The sequence below is a fragment of the Coffea eugenioides genome, chromosome 10, assembly GCF_003713205.1.
Source record: "Coffea eugenioides isolate CCC68of chromosome 10, Ceug_1.0, whole genome shotgun sequence".
Taxonomy (NCBI): Eukaryota; Viridiplantae; Streptophyta; class Magnoliopsida; order Gentianales; family Rubiaceae; genus Coffea; species Coffea eugenioides.
Window position 1 is genome coordinate 8,087,940 of NC_040044.1, and position 16,085 is coordinate 8,104,024.

The following is a 16,085-nucleotide window of genomic DNA, read 5'->3' on the forward strand; positions in this document are numbered from 1 at the left end:
AATTTTGTTTATAATATGTATATTAATATATATTAATATGTATATTTCAATTATGTATATTATATTATATATAAAAATTATATTAATAGTAATATATATATTTAAATTATGTATATTATATATATATTATATCAATTGAAATAAATATATATATTTATATATAAATATAAATATTTTTTTTAAAATATATTTATATATATTTATATTTATAAATATATATTTATATATAGTTACATAAATATATAAATATATATATTTCAATTTTGTTTTATAATATGTATATTACTATATATTAATATATGTATATTAAATATATATTAATATACATATTATATTTATATTATATATATTAATATACATATTATAAAACAAAATTGAAATAAAAAATATTATATATTTAAATAAATAAATATTAATGTGTAGAAACAGAGCCAGTATATATTTTAAAAAAATCCCAAAAAAATTGTAAATTATAAAAATACTCAAAAATATATTTTAAAAATACCTCTAAAAACAATCCAAAAAACATCTACAGTAAAAGTTTTTTATATACACAGCTACAGTAAAGTTTTTAAAAAACACCTCCAAAAAAAGCTAATCCAAACGGAGCCATCGTTTCCGAAAAAAAAAAGTTCAGTCCCTAAACCCAATTGATCAGTTTCAACTTTCAAATCTTCCCCTTTCTCCTTTCCTCTTTTTGTTTATAAAGTACGACGTTTCCCTCTTAAATAAATAAATAATATCCAAAAAATTTTTGGCAGCAAAGAAAAAAAAAAGAAGAAGATAAATTAATCAATGCCTTGGAGTATCATAGATAGATTGTTCATATCCATTGCCAGCTTATTGTAACTGGAACTCCAAATGGGGCTGCATTCTGCATAGATACGTCTCTGGATGTGTCTGTATGTAACGTGTATAGGCATGTGTTTGTAGGCGCCTCCGATGGCCTTTTAGATATCCTTTCCCTCTTTTGGGTAGCATTTTAGATGTCTTTTTATAATATGTTCCCAAGATGCTTACATGATTTTGGTATTTTCAGTTGCATGCATTTATACCATTTTTTGCTTTTTTTTTTCCGCTATAAAGCATGTTTTAATAGTACTAATTAATCAAATTTCCCTATGAGTGATTTCTCTGTTCGTGCAATTCTAAAATATCCTAGCAATTTTAGTGCAACTTAAGCAACTAAATAGATATTGTGTGAATCGAGCGATTATATATTTTCTTTTCTGATGAATAACATATTTGCATTTCAGTAAAAAGATATTATTGAGCCAACTAAAAAATATATGTTACTTTTGGAAAGGAAAACAGAGGAAGAAGAAGAAGAGGAGGAGGAGGAGGTAGGTAATATGTGAAATCTTGCACGTACTATTGAAAGCAACCAAGCAAACTTTCAAGTTTCTCACTTTCTGCAAAAAGCCCTATTGGGGAGTAAAAAGGAAGATGAACTCAATCTCAATTTTCCAGCCTGCAGAACCGATTGCAAGTAAATAGAGATTTTCACTACCAACGGATGTTGGTACAAGTGGAAGGACTTCCATCCTTTAATCATGAGGTTTCAGATTCGAAACTTATGAGAATAGAAAAAACAACGTTGGGAGAGTTTTTCCCTGCAAAGGGTCAACCCGACTTGAACAGGATTAGTCGCAGACCATAAAATGGATGCGGACACCTGTGGGTTATACCTAAAAAAAAATAGAGATTTTCACTAAAACTAAGTACGAAAAGATTTTCCTCGTGCAGATTTTTGTGTTTGTCGTGTACATATTTGTAGGCATCTTAGGAATGAACACCGGATTATACAATATCGGCAAATTGAACATAAGTGAACATTCTTTGACTAAAAATATAGCACAACACAGGACTTAATGTTCCAAAATCCAAGCCAATTTTGAGCGTGAGAAATGAGCTTTCGTTTTTTTTTTTTTATAAATAAATGTATGCTTTGATATTGAAGCAAGCAAAGCCCAAAACTGATATTAGAAAATTAATCCCTTTTGGCGGATTCAAGACATTTCAGGAATTTCCAGACTTAGTTCAGGTAATAATTTTTTGTTGCTTATTTTCATATTGACTCCCACATTCCACCCCCCCAAAAAAAAAATCCATGTGAAAAACTCACCCAAAAAAATCAATAAAATTCTCTGACAACTTGTAAAGAAGAGTACTACTACTTGAGTTTTCAGACTCGGATAGCTAAATTTATCGCAGCTGGATTGCCCATTGGTGGGTTTTTTTCTTTAATAAAAACTGGGATTTTGGACGGGAATATACCCACTTGAAAGCTTCGAAATCCAATCTAGGCAAGTGCTTCCTAGTCATCCCTCAAGACTCAATGTGCAGAAATGCGTGGAATCTCCTCGAAATCCGGGAGCACAAATGCAGCAAATGAAGAAGATCAAAAGCCCATAGATTTTATATAAGATCGTCCAAAACCATAGATAATGGATTGTTTTAATTTATAGAATAGAAAAAAGAGGAAAATCTATTGATGGTATAAAAATAAACATGTTTAGTGCAGTAACAATATAAATAAGCTGGTGTCAGATACAATACGAGCTCCCAAACATGCACGATGAAACGATTGCATGGGCATGGGAAGAGATTGAACAAGACTTTGGGGGATACCGATTCCGATTTCAGAATCAACAATTTGGTCTATTATTACAACCCAAATTCTCAGTTTCACCAACTCGAAAATGATTGGCACGTTCGAGTCATAATTTTTCATAGTTTTGCTGAAGATATTGGACAAAAGTCTCTGAGATCAAAAGCAAAAAGGGGATTCTTGAATTATGAAGATAAAAAGTTTAGGCAGGGACAAATTTTCTTTGTATTGGTGGTCAGTTTGTTCAATTACCAACTAATGTTTTGCTTGTGTCTAAGAAGAGAATTATGATTACTGTATATATTTGACCAGAAGCTTTTTTCTTTTGCTACTCAAGAAGAGTTAAAGTTTGTCTCATCATGATGAAAGGGACGCAGCTGTAGCCCAGGTTATGTAAGGCAGTGAAACAAACAAGCTGAGTTTTTTTTTATTTTTTTTCCACTGCAATTTCAGACTAAATTTTTAAAAAAATAAAAAACTCAAAGCAAGAAACCAATTATTAAAAAAAAAGAGTGGTAGAATAATTACCATGGTTCAAGCTAATATAATCTCGTAAGGTGTTTTACATGCGTCATAATCTTCATGACATGGCCAATTAATTTTACGATTTGTCTAACAGGTGCCCTATAAGATTTTAGGTGTTATATTTATGAGCACCCGTTAAGATATATTTGAGATGTTATATTTTTGAAAATATAAGATTATTTAATACAAGAAAAGATAGGTAAGATTAAATAAAAAAAGTATATAAACAGAAGGAAAGATAATAATTATTAATATATGTATGTATATGGTAGATTGAATGAATTTTAAATATGTTAAGAGCACCCGTTAAAAAACCCTTGATTTTAACAATAATTGTATATGTACAAAATGTATGACAATCTATATATAAGTTGGAACGTAAAATCGCATACCACATAGATACAAAATTAATAGAAATTAAGGGGCAACTAAATAATCTCGTTTTGGCTTTTAAGACACGAATAGGATTCTATTGCCATATGCCTGCCAAGGTGGAGATAGATAGTTCCTTCATAATTTTGACTAATTAACCTAGCTGTGAACATCCATCATCATTAAGTTAACCTAGCAACTAGCTTAGCCTGCTTTTCCAAGGAATAGTTAATCATTTATTATAGTGATTAGCAACACAACTAACATAGCCTTTTGTTGAAGAAAATAAACAATAAACAAAAGACAAAAAGGTTGAAGAAAGAAATTCCAAGCTGAAAGCTGAAAACCGCGGCGGATTTGTTTCATAATTATTTGCAACACAACTGGACCTATCATCTCCCTCGGTCGCTCTCTTCTCCGAAACTGCTGCCTCAGCCCACAAGATCGCCCAATACCGCTTTCAATTTCTCCTTTCCTTCTTTCTCTCTCACAATTCTTGTCCGTTTGTTTTTTGTACGTTTGCTTACAATCAAGAAAAGGATTTAACTGCTACAGTACTATTCATGTACATGGACCTCGTAATAGAACCATCAATTTTCTGCTGAAAGTGTACTCACTGTCCTTTTCCTCTTTTTTCAATCAAGAACACACACTACTATTTACCAGTGCATAAATGAATTTACACGTGAATGAGAGAAAGAAAAAAAAAAAAAAGAAAGAAAATCTGTGATCCAAGAGTAATGCTACTAACTCCTACTAGACCATATCGATCCAATGCTGCAAAGTTATGATGATTTCCCACTTTTTTCCTTCTGAAATCTTCGGCATTGGCCTCTTGTATACGTCTTCAAGCTTGTGAAGAGCTAATAGAAATGCTAAAATTTGACGTACTAAATAAAAAGAAGCTTGTCTACTTGCTACTTGCTACTTGCTAGCTAGTCTTTTCAAGAAGGAGAAAACGAGGCAATGCCCTTAATCTGTAGTCTTCGAAGTGTAACGCTAGAGGACGAATGGATGCCCTATACAATCCAACATTAACAGTAAAATCTGTGAGTTCTGCCCGTCCCTTTTCATTTGTGCTAAAGACTGCCCCGCTCGACACATATACATATAGCAAGTACAATTATGAAATTTCATTATTGTCGGGCCTCTCATAATTCAGATGGAAGACAAGAATTAGTTTTGTTAACAAACTATGAATCTGGACAAAGATATCTGATCATTGCTTTTCCTAAGTGAAAACCCTAATACAGAAGTAGACGTGAAAAAGTAAATAAGCAGAAAGTTTTACCGTATCCCAAATTTGGAATAAATTTATTTCTGCCTAGTGTACCTGGCTAAAAGTTTGGTCAGTTGTTGTCGCTCATTTGGTCCTGTTATTTAGGTTTTGTTTTGATTTGGAATATCTTTTAGGTTTTGTTTTATTTCTGCCTAGTGTACCCTTTCAGCCATGTGCGCTTATTCGACCACAGAGATTAAGGGAATACCAACACTTCATCAGCAGTGCTAGTATTCGTCCCAATCGTGTTCGTAAGGTAAGAAACTTTACGACATCCTACTTACAATTTCTCTATCTTACCATCCAATCGAGACGTCTCCGTCAAACTTATTTTGGGGCTGTCAACTTAAAATTGCGCTTGGAAGACAGATGTGCAAAGTGGTATTAGAATACTAGTACTTAACAACACGAAAGTCGTATAAGAAAATTCGAGAGCAATCCAAGTGGTCCACTAAGGATTGATCTTGATGTATTAGGTTTAAAATTAAAACCAAATGATCCCCACTTGTTCCTTTTTTGGTGGTGTTTGAATTACGTTGCCAGAGCTTCAAGATATTTTTTTATGCTTTTTGTTGATCATCCGTGTAGTTTTGTCTCCAGAGATTGTTAGTTTGACTTGCAAAAAAGGTTGCTTTGAAGGATTTTGAGTATGCATTTCGATTCTCAAAGTTTTTCATCTAATAATACACCATAACACCTTACTAGTAAGTTGTTTGAAAAAGGTTTCCTTACGTGAATGTCTTTTCCATTTTCTAAATAATACTTCAAACTTATTAGCTCATAGACAAAGTTCCAACAATGTTGTAAAAGTTCCAACAATGTCTTTTACTACTGTTTTTCGACTTTGGGATGAAATCATTTCCGCACCTATAATCGTTTGATTGTCATTATGTTTTGGCATATGAAGTGGGGTAAATTTGGCAGCAAAACATACACGGGGTAATACTTAATAGTAAGTACTTATCAACCCTTCGAGCCATGTGCTTAATGGACCACAGAAATTGAGGAGATGCCTAAACGTCTTGAGCCGCCAATGGTATTCTTCCCAATCATGTTATGAAGGTAAAATTGAGCTTGAAAGACTTAAATTATTGTTGAACTTTTTTTTTGAAAAAAAAAAAAAAAGAATTGTTGAACTTTGGACTTTATAACCAATTGGTTGGCGAAGACTGATGTGCAAAATTGCAGTAAAACGCTAATTAGCAACATGAAAAATCGTTAAAGAAAATTCGAGAGCAATCCAAGTGGTCAATTAAGGATTTTTAGTTCCAAACTGTAAAGATTTGATCTTGATGTATTAGGTTTATAATTAGAGCAGCACGATCCCACTTGTTCCTATTTTGGGTGACCTAGAACCTACGGGTGTATATTACGTAGCCAGAGTTCCAAAATATTTTTTAGGCTTTCTGTTGATCAGCTGTGTAGTTTTGTCTCCAAAGATTGTCAGATTGACTTGCAAAAGGTTTGTTGAAAAGGGTTTTAAGTATGCAATTTGTTTCAAGTTTTTCATTGAATAATACATTTTTCCACCTTCTTTGGGATGTTGTTCGGAAAAGGTTGTTACGTGCATGTCATTTTTATTTTAATGAAATACGCTATCCCCATTTTTGTTTCCTTGAGGTCGATGTAGGCCAGACCCAAAAAAAAAAAAAAAAAAAAAAATCTGTGCGTCTAAGCCTTAATTATCTCACAATTGTATACAGTAACAACACTTCAAAGCTTTTGACTCATAGACGAAAAATTACTACAATGTGAAAAATTACTTATTAAAATGAAGCTAAAATAATTAGACATATTTGAGACTCAAATGTATATCTCAAAATTGATTGGTTAAGTAATTTATTAAGTCTAAATATGGGAATTAGATTTGGATATATTTTTGTGGTGAAAGAAAGAACGTTCAATTAAGTTACCAAAAAGATTGAAATTTTAGAAACTGATTAACTGCCGAATTCTGCAAAATTCAAGCCTTGTACCTTATAACCCGGGCTTCAAACCTTTTTTAGGCTTTCCTGTTGATCAACCGCGTAGTTTTGTTTCCAAAAATTGTTAGATTTGATTTGCAAAAGGAAGTTTGCAATTTGTTTCAAGTTTTCCATTGAATAATACATTTTTCCACCTTCCTGGTGAAGGTGCTTGAAAAAAATTGTTACGTGCATGTCTTTTTTTTTTTTTTTTTTTAATGAATAAGCCCTCTCCACTTTTAATTTTTTTTTCTTGGGATAATTTCACAAACCTCCCTTGAGGTTTTTGATAATTTCACTCGGTTCCCTTCAGATTTAAGAAGTTACGCTAACCTCCCTTGATATGTGATAATATGACTATAATGTCTTTCACTTAATAGATAATTCACAACGCAATGGTTAAATAAAACCAAGAAAAAGAAACCCTACCTCTTCTATTTTCCACCAATAGCCATTTGTTCTTTCTTCCTTTCTCTCATTCTTGTAAGCAACGATTCTTTCTTCCTTTCTCTTATTGTCCCTTTTCCTTTCCTTTCCTCTTATTTTTTTCTCTATATCCACATCTTTGTTTATCTTAATGATGACCCACCATATTATAACCATATCTGCTTACTTAATGAATATGACACTATTTTACTTGCAGTAGATTTCATTGTCAACTAAAGAGAAATGAATATGCTTGTAGTGATGATAAAGAAATAAATAACGCAATTGATAATAAGAAACATGGAAGAGGAGGAATATGGAAAAATTGTTGGGTTGATTATTATCTTGAAAACTTGTATAGGATGTTAATAAATGCATTTGATTTTCTTAACTTGATTAATATTGTTGATTCTGGTTTTGTTATGGATGGCTTTACTCTATTTTACAATGTTAACATATATTTCTATGGAGATCGGAGTATTGTTCTACTGGTGGTGGTAAGTTAGATTATTATTTTATTTGCGATAGTGTTAGGTATCGAATTGAAGTTTAGAGTGTGAGTTTGGTTGTAAAATTGTTAAGGGAGAATTAATTTTTCAAAAACATTTAGACTGGGATGATATTACAAGACAGATGTTAGGATTTTTTAAACTACTGAAAATTTTGAATTGTTCAAACTGTTTGTTTATTAGGTTTGTCGCATGTTTAGAAATAATTAGATTTGGCGTTGGAGTTTGAAGTGTTTGCTTGGTGGTGGTGTTGTTGCAAATTTGGAAGAAAGTGTTGAGCAAACTAAGTTTCTTTTATTTTTTTTTATAGAACAAGGGTAATTTAGGGTATTTGAGGAAAAGTCTAGCTTGATGGATCTAATCTTGTTACCTAAATATTAAAACCAAGGGAACTAAGTGTAATTTCTAAAACTTGACGGGAGCTCCCTGCAACTGTCAGATACTTTAGGGGGGGTTTGTGAAATTATCCCTTTTTTCTTATTAACCACAACAAATTCATTTATGCTCTGATTAAGTTCCCACTCTACTGCCAAATTCGAGTTCGCTTGACTGCTCCTTCATGAATTCTGTCACACATAATGCACATCTTGAACCAAAGTTATTAAGTCTAACTGTGGCAACAAAGTTCATAAGCTTTTGTGGGTGAAGAACTATACTTTCACCCAAGTAACCAAAAACATCGAAAATTTTGAAGCTGATTAACTTCTTTGAGTAAAACTCAAGTCTTGTTAAAATAATTCGATCTTCAACAAGTTAATTTATTGAAAGCGATTACACCCACCGCCGGGGGGGGGGGGGGGTCGTTGGCTGCTTAATTATAGATCCATAATTATTTGATATGTATGAATAATATTGACTCCAGACTAACAAAATCTCTTCTTGCAAAGACCATCTGGAAACATTCCAACTTCTTTCATGGCCGTCCCATACCAATTTGGCTGTCCGACAATTTAATAATGGCGTTTTGTATATGCTCCAATAATAAGATAGCATTAATGTAGTACCTGTACCTCACGTATCTTGGGAAATTAATTGCTGCCTTTCTGGTCTAAAATTCCAATTTCTTAAGCTACTTAGGGTTTGACGAAGATCTTCTGGGCTTCGATCCAACCACAATTATTGAAGAAAGTGACAATAATAATTAGTCGATGACTGAATTGTGGTTAGTGGTCTCGTCCTATAAGGCCAATCCTGATGCAAAATAATGACAATAATAATTTTAGAAGATTGTGTCACCAACCCTTGCAACGTTATATAAGTTTCAGTTAGTTGGCTGTTTCGGCGTCACACTACATTGAAATCTAGCCGTAATCCTTCCACAGATTGCAATTCCGATTATGTTCTTCAGGTGTAATTAAGTGCGTGAGATTTGTAGGTGATTAATAATCTCTGCACTGTTTTAGATTTCTGCTTATTATAGCCCTATATTATTAATTATGGAGATTAAGGGAAACAACATTAGTTGTCTCCTTGACAGGTCAAATTATACTAGTAGTCTGTACTGATACGGACAACACAATAGTAAAAGTTTTGTCATCAATGAACATTAAATTCTTGTGAATTTTGACCTACGATACTCGACAACCAATTACAATTACAAGCAAATACAAAGAAAAAAAAAAGACCCTTTATTTAGTTAAATGTGTGCATTTCAATTGGATAATGTTGCCACAAAAAACATGAATAGAGCATAAAAATACGTAGAAAGAGGAAAAAAATAGGTTCACAATCAAACACCGACAAATTTTATTAACTCAAAACTCATGAACGATAGACTTAATTACAATCTTACAAGCTTAGGAGGCTTGCCTCATGACCTTGATTGACCAACTAAACTAAGATCCCAAAAGAAACAAATTGAGTATCATAGCTTTCAAAGTCTCTAACCAACCAAATAACAAATTAAGGAAACAAACTATGCAACCCTACCTACTTTGACAACCGACATTAAGAAACTAAACTTCCAAAACACTTTGGCATGGGCTAAGTTAATCCCGTATAACACGCACTCTAACAAATAAAACTTATGCACATAGTTAAATAAATAGATTAGTTTTGCTTGGTTATAAAAAAATCTTCCAACACATACATATATATATATATATATATATATTGCTCGTGTATACATAAAAATGCTTGATATGAAAGCTGCACCGACAAGATCTTCTAATGCAGAATCAGATTTTTAGGTCAGCATTCACAGTATCTTGGAAATTGAAAACCCTAACCAGCACTCCTCTTCCATCATATATCCGTAGAGGACAAAGCTTGAATGTGTAATTGAAAAAAAAAAGAGTTTTAATATGTAATTTTCCGTCCGTCCATCCATCCATGTTGCTCGAAAAAAAAAGATGTACTTTTCCATGCAAAACGGGGCATCTTTGAGCAATGAAATGAAGAACGCTATTTTGAAGTCAAATTACAGTGGGGACCTTATCAGAAGAACACTAACTCCATATCAAGTCGAGATTTCGAGTCGATTAAAGTGTGCAATTTGATCCTAACAAATAGATTGAAATATCAACTAAGCAGCCCCACTTGTTTCTTCTGAAGACTACAAAAACTTGGCTACGTTCGATGTATATGCCATCTGCCATCAAAAGCTCTGATAGCTCATAAGCAGTTCTTCCTGCCCACCACAATGTACCTTATTTTACTTGAGTATCATACCTTATTTTGGCACGACTGATTTAGTTGGACATATAAATGTCAATATTTGTTGCCAAGCCAAAGCAAAATGCTTAATTCTTTCCCTTTTTTTTCGTTTGAAATTTTCAAGATTGAATCTGATTTTAGTTTAGTTCTTAAAGTATCTTGTACTAATTCAATATGTTTCTGTTTTAGTCTAGATTTAGTACTCACATTTGTCTTACATTCTAATTAAGAGTTCAATGTAAGCCACATAACCAATGTAAAGGGAATGATACATGTCTACTCACTCCAAAAAGTTTCTTGCAAACAGCTATTATATATTTTACCTACTATATATACATATTAGTCAATTCGAGTTCCCCAAAAAAAAAAAAAAAACTCAAAAGGTATGCAAGAAACTTTCTCTGGTGTACAGATATATCATGACCTTAATGCAATAGACATGTAATAGCTTAATTCGTATGACAATGCAATAATTGTTACACTGCAATATCAACTTGGCACCAAACTGATATGCAAAAAACGCCATCCAATCGATTTTAAAAGGAGCTATTGATCTGTTTAACAATATTTCGGACCTTCATAGTAGAGTATATTTGACGGTTGAAGATAAAGCAAAGCAATATACAAGAACTACATTGATATATATATAGTCTTTTAGGATATATATATATATATATATATATATATTTTACAGTTAGCAAAGAGTATCAGAATAGCACTCTGGAATACTTATCGGAAAACTTTAGAGCTTAAACGTTTTCACGTGTCTAGATTACAAGAAGCAGAGCTGCACTTGATCCAGAAATTTTAAAGCAGTGATATATTGACTGAAGAAGAGAAGGAAGGAGAAAAGTGCTTTAGCTGAAATAAGTACATATTTCTCGAATTTGAAGCTCAGAACTAACAAAGGGCCTTTTTCTTTTCTTTTTATCATTTTTTTCCGAAACAAAACAATAGTTAATTAACATGAGAAACTTATGAAGTCATTGCCTACGTCAAGATACTATTAGTTTCTTGACCAATAATCTGTATATATACAGACAGGGTCTAATACATTATTTCCACCACCAATAAGTTAAGCCCTTCATTTGTGATAGGAAAGTGCCCAGTGATGATGGAGAACGTTAATTTTCTTTGTCAAGGAAATCAACATCCATGATTAACAAGATTTTCTTTTTCTTTTTTGGTTAAAAAATTTTGGGAACCTGGGAGTCGTGTTATTAGATAATCCACTAGCTATAAAATTAAGATCCTCGCATTAGAATAATGCAAACTCGCAAAGGCAATATGATCAATTCACGTTATACAGTTCGTTGGAATTCTGTAGACGTACACTTGTAAACTTGAACTAAACGAGTAATTAGTTACCTCCAATTAAGACATTAATGGTGGTCTATTATTTTAGTACTGGATCTTAAGGGTGTCATAACTTTCAGTTACAACATTAGATTAGCTAGTCAAATGCAACCTTTTTTAAAGGCATACTGCAATGCAACTTTATTAGTTCTTGGATCAACTATATATAGCTTCTTCTTTTTTTTTTCTTCTTTATTTTTGGAGTTATATAGGTTTTATTTTTCTTTTTTCTTCAGAAGTTGTCAATGAGAAACTCTTGTTCAGGTGACTCGGGCTGTTTGTAATATCATTTGCAATCAAATGGAAAATATAAGGTAGACTGAATTTACATGCAGTTCCACAGCTTATAAATGCATGTTAGTTCCAAGAATGAAGTATGATAATGTGAAAAAAAAAATTGATGACCAATTATACTTAAGTATTCTACAAATCGAATATTGCACCCCAGATAGAGTCCTTGTCATGATGACACCTGGAGAATAGTTACAAGATGTTGCCCCATTACTATGGAGAATAATATCAGAAAAAAAATATCTGTTAGTTCACAACCAAAAATGAATCTATTAGTTCAAGTTGCAATCTTTCTACGCGGTGAGAGATTTGCCTTTTTATTTCCCTAGTATTTTTGCTAAAACAAAAAAAGAAGAAGAAGAAGATATTAATATTGCATAAGTTTAGAATTTGTTAAATCTTTCACACTTGGAACTTTATTTATTTTTTTCCTCCATACTTTGGCATGCTCCGCTAGCAGTTTAGCTGGCAAGTGTTTTCAATCCAGCAATCTTTTTCTGGTGTAGCTTTAGTACAGTGATGAATCTCTAGTCTAAATTATTAGTTTCGTAAGATTTCAAAGGATATGTAATACACGAGGACTTGCAGCAACGACTTGCGAAGCCGCCAGAGACGCAATAAATTGGTCTGTCGATTCCACATGCCCTCCTTACAAAGCCAAATGAGTCAGAAATGAACTAATCAAGTAGCATGTATCTTGGTGGCCACCGGCTCTTCACCGCCAAGCCACCAAATTGCCATTATATGTGGCTGCCCTTCAGTGGCTTTCTTCGATAGAGTTTCTACTCCCATCGACTCCCCTTCCCCCAAGATTAGGATAGATTAGATTATAGGAATATTATCGTTGCGACAAAAAAAAAGTAGCTTGTATCTTGGTAGTTTAAGTTAATATAGTTTCAATCTAGAAAAGATCCAATAGTAAAAATATGTGTAACAAATTATCTTTCTGGCAATTGGTTACTCTTAATAACTTATTTATGAATTTTGGGCTGATCAAGCCGGTGGATAAGGGATGAAAATAATTTTATAAGAATTAATTTATTGCAACACAAGCAAACGTATTGTTTATTTATTTATTTTTTTGTTCTATAAGCACAACTTGTTCATTGCTAAATTGATTGATCGAGAATGATTTTCTTAAAAAAAAAATGTTCTATAAAAATTTCAATGTCTGAAGTAACTAATTGCATAACAATGGATATCAACTAACATTTTCATTAAAAGTTTTCTTTTGCATAGAATATCAATGTTACGTTACACAATCCTTTTTTCTAATATATATATATATATATATATATATATATATAGATATAACATCCATATTGAAGTATATTACTAATGCAAAAAAAATTATATCATCAAGCATGCACAGATATTAAAGGTCTTAAGAATAGATACTATAGATCGAAAAAACAGATAATTAAATTTACACTATAAAGCTCTAAATATATTTTTAAAAAAGCTACAATACTTGCAGTCCCAAAACGATATCTACATGTTTTCAATAGTTAAATCTACTCATTAATTATTTCAGGTTCAAATATTATGCAAGATTTGTATAATAGACCTAAGAAATTTTAAATTTGATAAGCAAATTTGAAAAAACTCAGATCTAATAAAGAAATTGAAAAACTACATAAAACTTTCACTAAGAATATCTAAGAGAGAACAAAGAGTGTGTTTGGATAGTATATTATTTGGGATAATTTTTTTAAAAAAATATTATAGCACTTTTTTATGTGATGTATGTGAAATAAAAAGGTGGTTGAAAAATGTGTTGATAATGCAAAACAAATAAAATTTGACAAATAATCTCTATCCAAAAGAAGAGAAAACTTTTATTAGACAATATTATAAGAGAAGAAACTTCCATTAAAAATCCTAGGAGATAATTTATTATAAACATGAAAAATGAAGAAAGAAATCCATGGAAAAGAAGGAGACCAATCAGGAATTGATCTCCCTTCCATGAACAAAGATGTTTAGTTTACAAAGGGTAAAAAAATTAGAGAGGAGATAGAGAGAAAAAAGAGAGAATTTCCCATTACAAAATATTTGTTTCTATAAAAGAATTTCATAATTTATTCTCTTAAATCTGCATTAATAACAAAAGTAACAAATATGCAATTTAGATACACTAAATTTGAAAATTTTTAAAAAATATATAAAAAATGAAAAGATAGCACCATAAAATCCCAAAATATCTTCCAATAGGAAGAATCACTGTAGTTCGATTTTGTGCATGTCTTGAACTACTAGACATAATGTGAAACAAATTTGGCCCAAGGAGAAAGTTATACCTGATATGATAGATTTGAGAATTTATGGTTCTGATAAAAAAAAATTTAAGGAATCTTAGTTCTAATAAGATAAATAACAAACAATAAGAAAAACTCTCACAAGAAAATTTTAGAAGAGAACGAAACTCCTACTAAAAGAATTTAGGAGAGATTAAACTGTCATCAGAAAATCCTAAGAGAGAGAATATTCCCACTAGAAAAAACCTAAGAGAGACTGTTATTTAAACAAAATAAGAAAAAAGAAATTAGATAGAGAGGGAGAACATGGCCGACCTCCTTCCCACAGAGGATGAAGAAAGTTGTCTACAAGAAGTATTTAGAGCGGGAAAGAGTTCACATTATACAATACTGAACAATATATTTTTGCAACAAATTAAGGGCAATCCAAAATGTGGATTGCTCAATTGAGTATTTCCCCCAAATATTGAAAAGTGAAATTTACAAGTCTAAAATTCTAAATCCTTAACAATACTTTCTTCTAAACACCTTCGAAAATTTCAGCCATTTGTTGCGGTTCAATTGGGTTATCGGCCTCAAAATGTGTTATTCAACCCAACTTTTTTGTACTCATGGAAGCGCTTCACTTCGTAGCTTAGCAACAACAAACCTCGAGGCCCAAATTATTTGATCTATTTCGCTTCGGGCTTTAGCTCATGAAGCCAAGCCCAGATTTGGCCTCAGTCTTCAAGAACCTGCACGGATGAAAACTGTGGAAATTGCACCAATGATTCTTCATATATAATTTTTTTTTTTTTAGACACAAAATTTTAACAATGATCCATTGTGGTTTATGATCTATTAAAAGTGTAACATGTGAGTCTCGAATCAGACTTCCAACGTGTTTGTTTTGCCTAAAAGCCACACAAGATACATACATACATACTTTTTGAATTTCAAATTTGAATTCATGTTATGTGTCATGATTTAAAACTGCTAGTGTAAAAAAAAAAAATTATACACTGGCCAGTGTATAAAAAAGTTATCCAATATATGAGCAAGATCCTTTTTGGTGTAAACAATTTATGTCATCTAATATTATACCAAAAATACCCTCTAAAGTTTGTTTTCAAACTACTCAAGTTCGCTTTTTTTTCCTCTATCATTATTTTAAGTACAATAACTTCCTAAAAAAAAAAAAAGAAAGAGTAGCTTTATAGATTTCTTTAAAAAAAAAAACATATATGCTCTAGGATGATATTACAAACAATAACTTATTGTAGAAAAAATAATCAATTATATATTTTTGAAATAAGCACACATGTAGAGTATGCTGAAAGGACTAGTATATATAAATTTTTTCCCACACTTTGTCCCTCTAATTAATTTGGTATCCTTTGTCTTTTTAAAATTTATTTATTCATTATTTTCTTCTTAATATGCACACACATAGTGTGTGCCTTGGTTTGAACTTTCCCACTTATACTAAAAAAAAAAATCATAGTGTATGCCTTACCCACTAGTGTGTATATATATATATATATATAAGATTCATTTTCCGCAAGCCAATTATTTGATACTCACTTACTTTGCCATCAATATTTTCAATTGCGTTTTGAATATATAGAAACCAAAATGACTCATTTTTGTTTTGCCTTAAAAAAAAGACTCCAAACCTTACAAATCAAAAGGAGAAATGGGAGAGTTTGAGAGTTAGCTGATGTCACTTGTCGAGTCGAGTTTTAGATTAAAAAAAAAAATACACCATATTATGAATAATATGGAAGAGCCAAAATACATGCTACCATTCTTTATCTCAGGTGAACAACGTAAAGTCTGCTGTAGCACTGGCAATTCCTT